The sequence below is a fragment of the Malaclemys terrapin genome, chromosome 10 (genome assembly GCF_027887155.1).
Source record: "Malaclemys terrapin pileata isolate rMalTer1 chromosome 10, rMalTer1.hap1, whole genome shotgun sequence".
Lineage (NCBI taxonomy): Eukaryota > Metazoa > Chordata > Testudines > Emydidae > Malaclemys > Malaclemys terrapin.
In genome coordinates, this window is record NC_071514.1 from 87,855,430 (window position 1) to 87,868,540 (window position 13,111).

The 13,111-nt window shown below is 44.3% G+C and overlaps 1 protein-coding gene across 4 annotated transcripts in view; it reads left to right on the forward strand.

Moving 5' to 3' along the window:
- The window catches only part of UNKL (unk like zinc finger), a 142,027-nt gene that overhangs the window by 55,960 nt on the left and 72,956 nt on the right, over positions 1–13,111 (forward strand). The window lies entirely within an intron of this gene.

Consider the following 13,111-nt stretch of genomic DNA (forward strand, 5'->3'; position numbering starts at 1 on the left):
GGTAGTTAAGAGGCTCTCTGGTACCAGAGTAATGAGTATGATGTAAATTATCCTATTCTGTCAAACTGAGTTGAGGGGAAAAGGAGATGGAATTGATTATAGAGTCTTGATTCTCTACCATTTATCCATACTTGGAAATGGATCTTGTTGGGTAGGCAACAATTATTTTGAGGTAGTTCTTGTGGTTAGATGTTCAGCTGCATGTGTGTGTTCTCCCTGTGTGCTGTCCCAGCTCTGCGCAGACAGCTGGTGCCGCAGACCTTGAGCGAACCATCCAATGACTACAAGATCCGTTAAGGTATGAAGGCACCAAGCTAGGTTTATTGTTGACGAAGCAAGGTACTAGTATTCTACAGACTCTACTGGACCACTAATACATGTATACCCGTAACAATGGACGAAGCTCAGTCAGTGGTGGGACTTTCCATTTCCCTCTCAGCTGGCCAAAGACACTCCCTCTGAGATACATCTTTATACACCAATACAAACAAGTTACGTATTTCCCCTGACGTATCAGGATGCCACCCTCTGACGTATTTGGGTGCCACCCATTGCCTTGTATCTGTAGGTTCGATCATAACATTTCTATCCATCGTGCTGTCATCCTGACCTTATCTTTAGGATGGGTCAGTGTGTTCCTGTTATCTTTGGGGAATGTGCTGGTATTGAGGTGTTCTGGCACCTTCTGGAATGTGCTTGCGTGAGTGCTCAGTGCCCAACACCTCTCAGGAATATGTGTTTTTTGCAATATCAGCCCCGTGCTTGCCAAATTCTGTGAGCAGGGCCTGCATCTTGCTCACAACCTTAATTTGCTTCATATCAGCAAAGTTTTGACCATTACTTTAGTTCAGGCGTCTGATACAAAGGCTTATGTCTCAGGCTTTCTTCCTACTACAACTGAAGATCAGGACCCCTGGTCTAGCCCTTCTTACCTCTTTATTGACTTGATTTTTCTTGTTTCATGAGCAACAAAGACCCTTCTATAGCTCATGAGTATATGTGTATTTATTGGTAGAACTTTCACTAACAAGTTTCCAACACTAGTAGCTTTTTGTTTATAAGATTAAAGCAGAAACCAAATATAGGTTACATGTTTTAAAATAAGTTTAAAAGAAAATGGCTAATAAATGTGTTTAAAAACCCTGAGGTCTTTTATTGATGCAGGTTCTGCAGCTTCACACTGTTGCCCTTTAGGCCAACCATAAAGATATATCTGTGTAGCTGTCAACATTGTGCCTTAGCTCTCCAGTATGAAATCTGCTGCTACATCTACCTCCAAAAAGCTCTTCAGAGGACTGTCAGGGGCATACCTGTTCCACAGTAGGAACCCACTCCTTTTTCTGCACAGGGACTTGAGTTCCATTGGACTTTTTGGTTCAATTCAGTTTGCTCCTGAGGCTTTCAGCAGTGACCTATAAGAGGCACCTCCTCTCTCAGAAGCTCTTCAATCTGCTCCCACTTCCAGGTGACTTCATAAGACTATCAGGGAGAGTCTAATGGCTATCTTGTCGACAGGAATTCTCCTTCTGTTGCTCAAGGACTAAGTTTCATCAGTTCTCTCCACTCTCCCATGTGCTTATACTCAATCCATTTGCTGCAGTTAATCTAGTTTAATTCTTAGTTGCCACAGTTTCTTACCTTTGCCATTGCCTTGATTAATTACTTAGATGCTGTGGTCTCCTCCATGCTTCCAGGATTCACCTTCTGAGACTTAAACTCCTGCCTTCTCATCTGCTCTTCCCCTGCACCCTGGTCTCTTATTTTCCTTTTCCCACTTCTTCTTGAGTTCTGTTGTGTTTTTTCTTCTACCCTTCTCTCTTCCACCATCTCAATCTAATCCCAGTCTATTATAATTTAGATATTTAATGGGCAACTCCTCCCTCCCTGCTTCTCCCTATCCCAACTACACCTTTTCCTTCTTGCCTCTGGCAATATCTCTCTCAACTGCAGTCTGCTGTCACCTGTGTCCTCTTTGTAGTCATCTTGATTAGCCACTGATGCCCCTTCTTGCTGGCTCCAACTTTACTGCTGTTCCCTCTTATCATTGCCCCCTTCTTTTCTGCTATCACTAAAATTCTTGTGGTTGTTTGTCAGAGATGAAACCTCAGTCCTTCCTTCTGCTGCTGCCTTTACGCCCCACTGAATTCTCTTTCTCTCCCCCAGTGCAACCTTCATAGCATCCTCTCCTCTCTTTCTTTCACCCTGCAAAAAGGCATCATCAGCAAAGGCATCCTGCCTTCAGATGTTTGTCACTTCAAACTGTTTCCAGAGGGGAAGGATGGTCCAATAAGTAGGGCACTTGCTTTGGACTTGGGAGGCCTGAGTTCATTTCCCTACTCTGTCCCACACATCTTGGGTGGCCTTGGGCAAGTCACTTAGCCTTTCTGTGCCTCAGTTCCACATCTGTAAATGAGGGTAAAAGTATTTTCTACTTGTATAGATGTGTTGTGAGGATAAATGCATTAAAGATTGTGAAGTGGGCATAATATGGTGATGGAGGAGGCCATATAATTACTTTACATAGATTCCTCTCTCACTTACTCACAGTACATCCTTACTCATGCATCTGAGTCTTTGCTCCCCTTTTTGTCCATTTGGGTATCATCTGTTATTCCATGGCCTTATCCTTCCTCCCCATTTCAGTGGGTGACTCTCTTCCTTTCTCTCATTTCATTCCCCACCCCTTTTTCTGGGGAGTTTAGCTTCCATATTAATGTCCCAGTCTGATTATTCTAACTCTGATTATTGTAGCCACCTCGAGTTCTTCCCTTAAACTCATATTGGGTCCTTTACCTCCATTTTCTGCCTTCAGCTTTGAACTAGCTTATTTTACCCACCTTTGTCACTTTCTTAACTTAATCTTCATCAAGCACTGCTTTCCCCCAGCCTCTTAATTTCTGCATACCCTCTCTCTCCCACTCTCTTCCATTTTAACATAATTAATTACCCTCCTCTGGTTGCACAAGCCTTGCATAACCTCTAGTCCATGAACAACTCAGATTCCTCTTCCGCTTTCAACCTGATCCTTCATTTCATCGTTTTTTGTCACTTCTTCCCTTGGTGCCATTCTCTTCTCTACACTCAACCCTTTTTCTTCACTGTCACATCATTGTGTTGTTCCACCATCCCCATCTTTGAGTGACTTGTCACATCCATTTCTTCTGTTCCAGCTTCTGTGCTGTTAAGGGTATGACTACACGCGGATAAAAAACCTGCAACTGGCCCGGGTCACCTTGCTTGGGCTTGGGCTCTGGGGCTGAAAAATCACTGTGGAGACGCTCGGGCTGGAGTCCAAGCCCTGGGACTCTTCACTCTCTCACAGTCCCGGAGCTTGGGCTCTAGTCTGAGCCCAAATGTTTACACAGCAATTTTTTTCAGCCCCAGGGTCTGATCCCTGTGAGCCTGTGTCAGCTGACCTGGGCCAGCCACAGGTTTTTTATCCCCTTGTAGACATACCCTAAGTGCCTTAAAAGAAAGTCTAGGGGTTTTGCAAATGTTGTCAACTACAAGTTCTTCTTTTTTTCCACCAGTTCTGTCTACATATTTGACACTTATGCCTACGATTCCTGCTGCCTATTCTCTACCCTTGACTCTCTCCTCAAGCCTCTTCTGCAGCTACCCCATCCTCTTTCAACCTAGATCTTGCTGGGGGGTTTTCCCCAAGGAGAACATTGATATACCAGAGGCAGTGTTCCTCTTCTCCCTTTTCTTTCCAACCTTCACCTTCTCTTCCTTCACCCTTTCACTAATACAGAGACGTCCTTCCTAACCTCCTCTTCCATCCCATTTTTGTGGTCCATTAATTTCCTGCTCTTCACCTCCAAGCTCCTTGAGTGTATTGTCTACTTCAGTTTCCTCTAACTCTCTCTGTTCCTTCACTGTCTCGCTTGGTGGCTCATCCTCTTTCAAACCCTTTTTCCAGTCTGTTCTTCAGGGCTTTATTCTTGGTCCCTGCCTCTACACTGTTCTTCCTGACTCCATCCCCAGTGACCTCATCAACTCATGGTTTTAATTACTATGTCTGTGCAGATGACTTCAAAATCATTCTGATCTCTTCCACCCTCAGTTTATTTATGCATCCCTAACTGTCTCATCCATTCTGGATGTCCTGCCCCAAACTCAAATTGACTATGGCACAAATGGAGTGTTCCTCTCAAACACTTGTTTCTTCCTCCCTTCTCTGTCACTGTTCATAATTTCACCATCCTCCCAGTTACCCAGGTTTGTAACTTTATTGTCATTATTCAACTTCTCTCTCTCCTACTCCCCAGACATTCAGTCTTAAATCCTACAGATGCTTCATCTGCATCTCAAACATAATCCTTACAGTATGCTCTATACATATTGCTAAAACGTCGATTCATGCCCTAGTCATCTGTTGCCTTGGTTATTGTAGCCCCTTGGGGTCTCCCCTTACTCTCATATTTGATCCTGCATATCCTTCCATCAAGGTACCATTAAAAGCATCTTTCTTGTCCAATGCTCTGACCAACTCTTTCTCTTATTAACACATACCCAAATACCTAACTTGCACTGGCTCTCAATCCTCTGTCTCAAGGCTTTGCATGTATCTTCTATCTCCCAACTTCCCTGTTCATGCCTTACATTCTGCCAACTTTGCACAGCATGACATATCCTTGGTGGTCTCCTCCTATGCGTGATTCTGTGTCTTTTCTTACACAGCCTCAAGACTTAGAATAACCTCACTGACTCAGTGCATCATGCAGCCATACTCGACACCTTCAAATACCTTCTCAAGATTGACTGCTTTTGGTTATTTTTGCAACCATGGAGATAATCTGGTTGGGTAGAAAGTATATTGGAAATTAGGAATATATGAAAAACAGTGGTTCCAGGAAAAATCTCTGACCTGTAAGAAACTGTGACTTATTAAAAAAAAAAAAGTATAAGGGGAGGAAAGATGACACCAGTATACACAGAGGCTGTGCTGTATATGTGTGTGTATAATATGTGTATACACACACCACAAAGAGCAATGCATTTGCATCACATAGGTATAAATAACGATGTAAAAGGATGAGAAAGAAGCAACATACTTCTCTTTTTACATCAAGTGTGCTAAATCTGAATCATGCTAGTGGAGCATGTTTTAGGCTCTTCTTAATTATTTAATGCCAAAGTAGCATTTTCCCATTCCAGTGTTCACTGTTGGTAATGAGGCCTCAGGTGAAAGTGAACTTCCTACTACAGTTCTTAAGGCATAAGTAGTTTTTCAAGTTAATAAAAATTAAATTTTACAATTCTGTACCCTCATCTCTTTCCTCCCTCCCCCCAAAAAGAAAAAGTGTACAATGTAAAAAACAAAATAAAAAATCCCACTTAAGCCTGAGGAATTTAAAACACACAAGTCAGAAAATTCAAGAACTTCGACTTTCATAGTATTTATAATTCTGAATTATTTGAAAGTTGAGCATGGGGGATGGGTGCCAGGAGTAGCCCCTGTTTTTTAATCCGGGCACTGTTTCCCCCTCTGGCCACGGGCAAGTAATTCAATCTGGTTGCCTTTGTTTCCCTATGTATAAAATTTGAGTGATACTGACCTACCATGCAGGGTTTTTTAAGGATTAATTAGCATTTGTAAAGTACTTGGAAGAAGAAAAGGGCCATGGAGCATGTTTTCTGAATTAGTGGTGAATACAACAATAAGGCGCTGAACAAATAATAACTAAACATTTTGTTACAACATAAGGGGCATATTCTCCCCTTTTTCCTCTGTGCAAGCATTTTACTGATATCCATGGGTGTTCCACTCTGCACTCTGGGAAGTATAATCATGACTGTACTCTGGCCAACAGACTAAAATTAAACAAAATTCAGCCCTCTCCTCTGAGTTTGACACCACGGGCCCAACGAGTAATCAAAAATACTGTATTTGTGCAATGTTGATGAGTTAAGGTTGCTATGAGAACTACTGCTACTTAATTTTTTTGACCCTGATGTTTAAATTTTCACCCTTGTTGCATTTCAGAGGGTTTTTTTTTCATTTCACTTCCTAGATTTTTTTTTTAAATAAAGAAAAATATAGATAAGAGAGCAGAAAAACAAAAGAATCACACTGGTGCATGCTTCTTGGGGAGACATTCAGCCTGGGAACCCGCTCCTTGAAAAATTTCCCATATGCTTGGGCTCTGCACTTCAGAATGCTGTCCTGCCACCATACCAGGGAAGATTTTAAGAATTGTTGGGGTTACAGATGAAAATGTAGAAAAAAGGCAGCAGGTCTTGGTGGTTTTTGTCGTGAACATTTCCCTTTACATTTAATATTTAATAATTACAGGAGCGGTGCCAGGGTTTTTGCCTCCCTAGGCGGCAGTGCTCCTCCTCTGAGCATTCGGCGGCAGGGGTCCTTCCACTCTGCGTCTTTGGGGCACTTTGGCGGCGGGTCCTGGAGCGAGTGAAGGACCTGCCGCTGAATTTTCACCGAAGACCCAGAGCGGAAGGACCCCCCCGCCGCCGAATTTCCCAGAGCGGAAGGACCCCCCAAATCCTGCCGTTCTAGGCGACTGCCTAGGGTCGCCTAGTGGAAACGCCGGCCCTGCCCCTATAGGTTCTGTCATCCTTCCAATCCCCATCACAGATGCAACTGTCTGGAGGCTGGAGTTCACTGTGGATTGTGAACCCCAGAGCAAGGGAAACTTATTAAACGAGCAATTTTCAAATATGAATAACTTTGGGTAGTCTTAGCTCAAGTTTATGCAGCCTTAAAGGTGATGTGCCCCAAACAACCATGTAACCATGGGCGGCGAGTTATATTTTCTCATGGTGCCTGGGCTCCAGGAATATTCAGGGCTGGGGACCCTCCTCCACCAATATTTGGAGCTGGATCTCTCCCCCAGCCCTGCCTGGAGCGGGCCGTGGCCCCGGAGCATCCCCGCCGCTGCCGAGCGTCCCTGCCTGAATGAAAGCAGCGCCCGGTTCTCCCTTGCCTGTTGTCTGCCTGGGCTACCAGTGGCTGCTGCTGCTCTAACGCTATAGCACAAGAGCAGCGTGGCAGGCTGAGGCAGCACCTCAGGGGGAGGGGGCAGAGGCACACACATGCTTTGCAGCCCTCCCCTCCTCTTCTCTCCCCCCACCCCCACCGGGAGGAGACATCTGGAGTGGACCTCACTCACCTGAGCAGCTGCTGGGGCTTCAGTGAGTGTTTGACCCCGTGATTTCCCCCCCCCCCCCCCCCACACACACACTGCTCCTGCCCCAGGCTGGGCAAGGGGCAGCCCCACCCCCAGTGAGGCTACGGTGAGGGGCAGGAGGCTGCAGCAGGGGAGGAAGAAAGCTACATGTGATGGCAGTTTCCTCCCCCAGCACCCATCCACCGCAGGGAAGATGGGGGAAAGGGGGGCTTCCTAGACCTGAGCAGCTGGGGCTTGGGTGAATTTGGTGATACCCTGCCCTCCCTCCCCCCCACTCCCACAGCCACCACTCATGCCCCACGCTACGCAAGGGGCAGTCCCATCCCCCACCCCCAGCGAGGCTATGGTGAGGGGCAGCAGCCAGGGAGGCCACATGAGATAGCAAACCCCCTCCCCCCCCAGTACCCACCATAGGGGAGGAAAGGGGGCTTCCTGGACCTGAGAGGGGCCCTAGGAGCATGTGCAGAGTGAGTGTGCTGTGAGGGGGGGGGGAGGAGTCCCTCCCCCAGAGCTCACTGAAGCCCATGGGAAGAGGGCTGGGGGGAGTTCTCCTCTCTGGCCCCAGCCCCAGGGCAGCCTGCCTGTACCCCAAACTCCTCATCCCCAGCCCCGCTCCACCCCAGAGCTCGCACCCCCAGCCAGAGCCCTCACCCCGCCCCCCGCATGCCAACCCTCTGCTATAGTCCTGAGCCTCTCCAACACCCCAAACTCCTCATCCCTGGCGTCAGCCAGAGCCCTCATCCCCCCCAATACTCCAACCCTCTGCCTGAGCCCCCTCCCACACTGCTCATCCCCACCCCACAGCCCTCACCCCTACACCTCCTCCCTCTGCACCCCTTCCCACCCCCAACTCCCTCCCAGAGCTTGCACCCCCTCCCACTGCACCCCCTCCCATCCCCAGATTCCCTCACAGAGCCTGTACCCTCACCCCCTCCTACACCCCCTGCCCAGAGCCTGCACCCCAGCCCTCTGTACTCCCTCCCAGAGCCTGCACCCCCACCCCCCTGCCGCAGCCCAGAGCCTGCACCCAGCACCCAAACCCATCCCAGAGCCTGCACCCCAGACCCCCTCTCCCACCCAAACTCCCTCCCAGAGCCCAATCTCTCACCCCTTTTGCACCCAAACTCCCTCCCAGGGCCTGCACCTCTCCTGCACCCCAATCCCCTGCCCCAACCCAGGGCCTGCACCCCAGACCTCCTCACCCCACTGAAACTCCCTCCCAGAGCCTTAGGCAGGTCGGGGGTGGAGTTTGGGGGGGGGCGCGGGTTCTGGGCACCACCAAAATTGCTACAAACCTGCCACCCCTGCGTGTAAATCAGCTGTGTTGTGGAAGACTGAAACTGAGAATAGTGGAGGTGTTCAGATCTGGTTTTTCTCTCTAATTTGGAGCTCTTGGTCATGGAGAGCATTGTCTGTGGTCTTTCCTGTCCAATATGCCTTTCCAGCTGTGAATCAGTTGTGGAAGAACACTTCTGACTTCTCACTAGGGTAATGATATAGGCAAGTAATGTCTAAGTTCTGGCAGCCATATGTAGTAATCAGAAACTCTGCTCTACCTGTTTTTTTTTTTTTTTTTTATAGGACTGGGGAACTGTTGGCCGGTTGTCAGAGTGATGCTGTATGGCCAGTTTAAAACTTAAAACATGTTGAAATTTAGCAAAGAACTGCTGCTCCAAGAACAAGCCTCAGGCCAAGTTTGAACTTAAAAAAATTTGCTTTTTTAGTTATTTTAACTCAAGTAATATATCAAGATAATGGGCGGCAGGATTGTATTTTTATTCTGGCTCAGATAACTCAAAAACAGCTTAACTTTCATACAGTTTTCCACCTTTTGAGCATGAAAAGTTTTAGCCCCTAAAGGAAACTTCCTCAGAAAGTGATGATTGAACACAGGGTTAGAACAGATTTTGTTTTGCATCTATCTTTTATTATTATTTATGAAAATTAAAGGTTGCATTTTAAAAATTTATATTTGTAGTAGTGCCCACTACGTGCGAGGCTTTTTCCAACCACTTAAGAGGGTCATTGGTCTGAGGAGCTCATAATCTAAGGATAAACAAATAGATAAAATTAAGAGGAATAACAGGCAATTAATATACAAGTCAACTTGATTCACTATAGATGGCACACAGAGTCTTTAATACAAGCAGCAATAATTATTGGTAGATTTTAGGCAATATAATTTAGTGACTAAAAAAATAACAAATCGTTAAAGCATAAACAGGTTTATAATTCAGCAAAATCAGTTTTTACTGAAATAATCCCAATTTTTGTGGTATTTTAAAAATAGATATTAAAACCCAAGTAGATATCAGCACTATTTGAAAAATCACGTTTGCCTCTCTTCTCTCTTTAATCTAAGCAAGATATAAAGAAGTCATCATGAGTGTACAAAATAAAAATTCAAAATTACAAAATAAAAGTCCATGAATCCAAAGTTTCTTGAGGTTGAAGATTAATTCTGGAAAACAGTGCCAAGTGCTTGAGTCTGCTTAAAAGCCAACTATTTCAGCATTACCAGAAAATGTGATTGGCCTTTTCTGTTACATCAGAGGAAGAAGAAATAATCCTTGGAGCAAAACTTGTCAAATATGTAACATCTAACAATGGAATATGCAAAGTTGATTATTGTAAATCACATCATGAAAATCTCCCTCATCTCGGCCAATTTGTCCTCCAAATGTTGGTATTGCCGCCAGATCCTGTCCTTGTAGTATGTGGCTTCTCCAAATTTACCTATAAAGTGATATTGTCTGAATATGATAAACTCAGTGAAGTAGAGCCTTTCTGAACAAAGCAACAGAGGGTCCTGTGGCACCTTTAAGACTAACAGAAGTATTGGAGCATAAGCTTTCGTGGGTGAATGCCCACTTCATCAGACGCAAGAACAAAGAATCCCATAAAGAATATTAGACATCAACTAACTCATAGTACACATGAAAATTTAATACGTGGGTTTTAAATCTTTTTTTATTACATATATTGCTTTCTTTTAAAGTTCACCACCAAAACAAATACTGAAAAATTCCCAGATATTTTTTAAAGAACAAACTTTGCAAAGCTGCCTTCATATAGTGTGCAGCGTTGTTTATAGGCATGTAGTTCCCAGTATATTACAGACACAAGATAGGTTAGTTAATATCTTTTATTGGACCAAATGGCACTAGGTCAGAGTTCATAAATTAACTGTTAATGCACGTCAGCAGGGTACACGTGAACAGTTAGTCCGTGGCAGGCTAGTGCAGGGTAAATTCAAACCCCAGCTTGCCACAAACTAATGTTTCTGTAGACAAGGCCTTAGTCTTGCATCTTTTATATTAGTAAAAAAATTTTGTATCCCATCTATAAAACCAGATTCCCTTAATATGATGTAAAGATGATGAAAGAGAGATTCAAATGAATAAATAATTTTTAGATGTTGCTAAAAATTTTTCAATATTTGGTTTTAAGATGCACCATAATCTATCAGTGCTAGAGGCAAGTCCATTACACTATCAGTAAGAGATTCAATTCCTTTGGAGTGGTATAAAGTACCTGTTTCTAACTCTTAGGGTCAGGGTCATCTGCCCTTAAAGGTGTTACTAGTCTAGGCGTGAATTACTGCCCTAGGCCTTGGGCTAATTTCATTTTGTGTTTTGCTTTTGTTTTTTTAATATGGAGGAAAGGAAGTTGAAAGGTCATATTATTTCCGAGTTAAAGGCATTTGTTTGAAGCTGCTCAGACGTTTGAAATGTTAAGTCACAACAAAGTGAGCAGAGTTCATCTGAGGCAGCCAGCGATGCATTATCAATGTAGTTTATCACATAGAGACTACTGACACCACATGGGTAACAAATTTAGTTACATGTAATTTATTGTATTCAGTTCTTTTGACCACAACTTATGAATTAAGGTTTTGTGTAAAAAATAAGTATTACAAATCCAATGGCATTTCTCATTAGAGTAGAGGTTGATGCTAGGTTTAGCCAAAATTCCTTCCCTTGCTCTAACTCCCACCCCTTCTAGAAGTATTATTCAGAAGGCATCCACCTAACTGCTGTGGACCCAACCCAGAAGTTGGTTTATGCCAGTGGTGAAGTGATTTTTGTGTGTATATAGGTGTGGATTGTGACTTTAGGAGCAGTCCTGAGCAAGATGTGGTATGCAGACTGTACCACCCCAAGAGTTAGCCTCAGGAGGCATTGTGACTCAGAGAAACAGCACTAAGTCACAATACTTGTCCTGTATCAGAGGGATAGCTGTGTTAGTCTGAATCTGTAAAAAGCAACAGAGGGTCCTGTGGCACCTTTAAGACTAACAAAAGTATTGGGAGCATAAGCTTTCGTAGGTAAGAACCTCACTTCTTCAGATGCAATACTTGTCCTGGTTTCTCCTTACTTTGAGGTCAGGGGGTAGGATAGGGAATTAATAATTATTTGTTGGTATATGACACCCTCATACTGGCTCTACTGCCCTGTCTAGTGAGTTGCGGATGGCAGGCCCGCTGACAGAAATTCCAGGTGCCAGGGACATCCCTAGGGGTGTGTGGGGCATGGGGCGGAAGTGTCATTTCTGGGACTGACCACGCTGGCCAATCGCACCGGCCCGCGGGGCCCCCCAAAAGCACGGGGCCCAGAGCGGTCAGGTGCGCTTGGGAGCCCTACGACCCACCCCTGGCCCTTTTAAATCGACCAGGCCCCTTGGCAATTGGCCCCTTTGGCGGGCCTAGTAGACGGAGGTGGGGGATAGCTGCAGATCCACCATTTCCACTTACTCACCACTCTCCTGCTCTATTGTGAGGGAGGATAGGGAAGAAGATAAGCCAACACACAATTCATGCTTATTCCTACGTGCCTAGACAGTTGTCTGGAAAACCTCTGCAGGTGCAGTTTTTGTGCCTATGTACATTCTGCTGCTGGAATATTGTGTCCTGTTCTGGTGTCCACAGTTCAAGAAGGATGTTGATAAATTGGAGGCAGTTCAGAAAAGAGTCATGAGAATTATTAACATTTTTTGAAAAACATGAATTACAGTGAAAGACTCCAAGAGCTCAATCTATTTCATTTATCAAAGAAAATATTATGGGGTAATTTGATCAGTCTGGAAGTATCTACGTGAGGAGCAGAAATGTGATAATGGGCCTTTCAGACTTCCAGACAAAGATATGACAAGATCCAGTGGTTGAGAATTAAAGCTAGACAAATTCAGGCTAGAAATAAGACATACATTTTTAACATGAGGGTAATTAATTATTGGAAGAATTTAACAAGAGTGTGGTAGAACCTCTATCACTGGAATTTTTTTAAATCAAGATTGGATGTTTTTTTCTAGAAGATATGCTCTAGTTTAATCACAGCTATTGGACTTGAAGCACAAATTAATTCAGAGAAGTTCTGTGGCATGTATTCTGTAGGAAGTCAGCCTAGATGAACACAAAGGTCCATTCTGGCCTTAAAATCTATGAATTTATATAGTGCAAGTCACAGTCAAGGCCATTAACTGTAAAGTGCTTCGGAATAATAGGAGATGTAAAGAACCATTTAAATTGAAAACAAATTAGGCAAATATTTATATTTTATTCTGCAACATATGAGATGTATTTAAAATAGAACCATAAAATGAAAACTTCCTTAGGTAAAATTTCTTCAAGGAAGAAATTAGGCTGGTATGTTCATGAGCCAACCTAGCTTGAGTAAATGGCTTGTAAGACAGAGCACCAGTTTTTATTCTAAAACTAGAAGAACATGTTCATAATGATTAAATATTTAATACAGTTCTCTTTCTAAGTCAAAATTTGCCAAGTTTTAATTTGTCGCTTACTGGACTTAGTCTAGTTCAGGGTTTCTCAAACTTTATTGCACCGTGACCCCCTTCTGACAACAAACATTACTACACAATTATGGGAAGGGGGATTGAAGATGGCAGTGGGGCCAAAGCCGAAGCATGAGCCCCGTTGCCGAGAAGGGGGTCCAAAGCTGAAG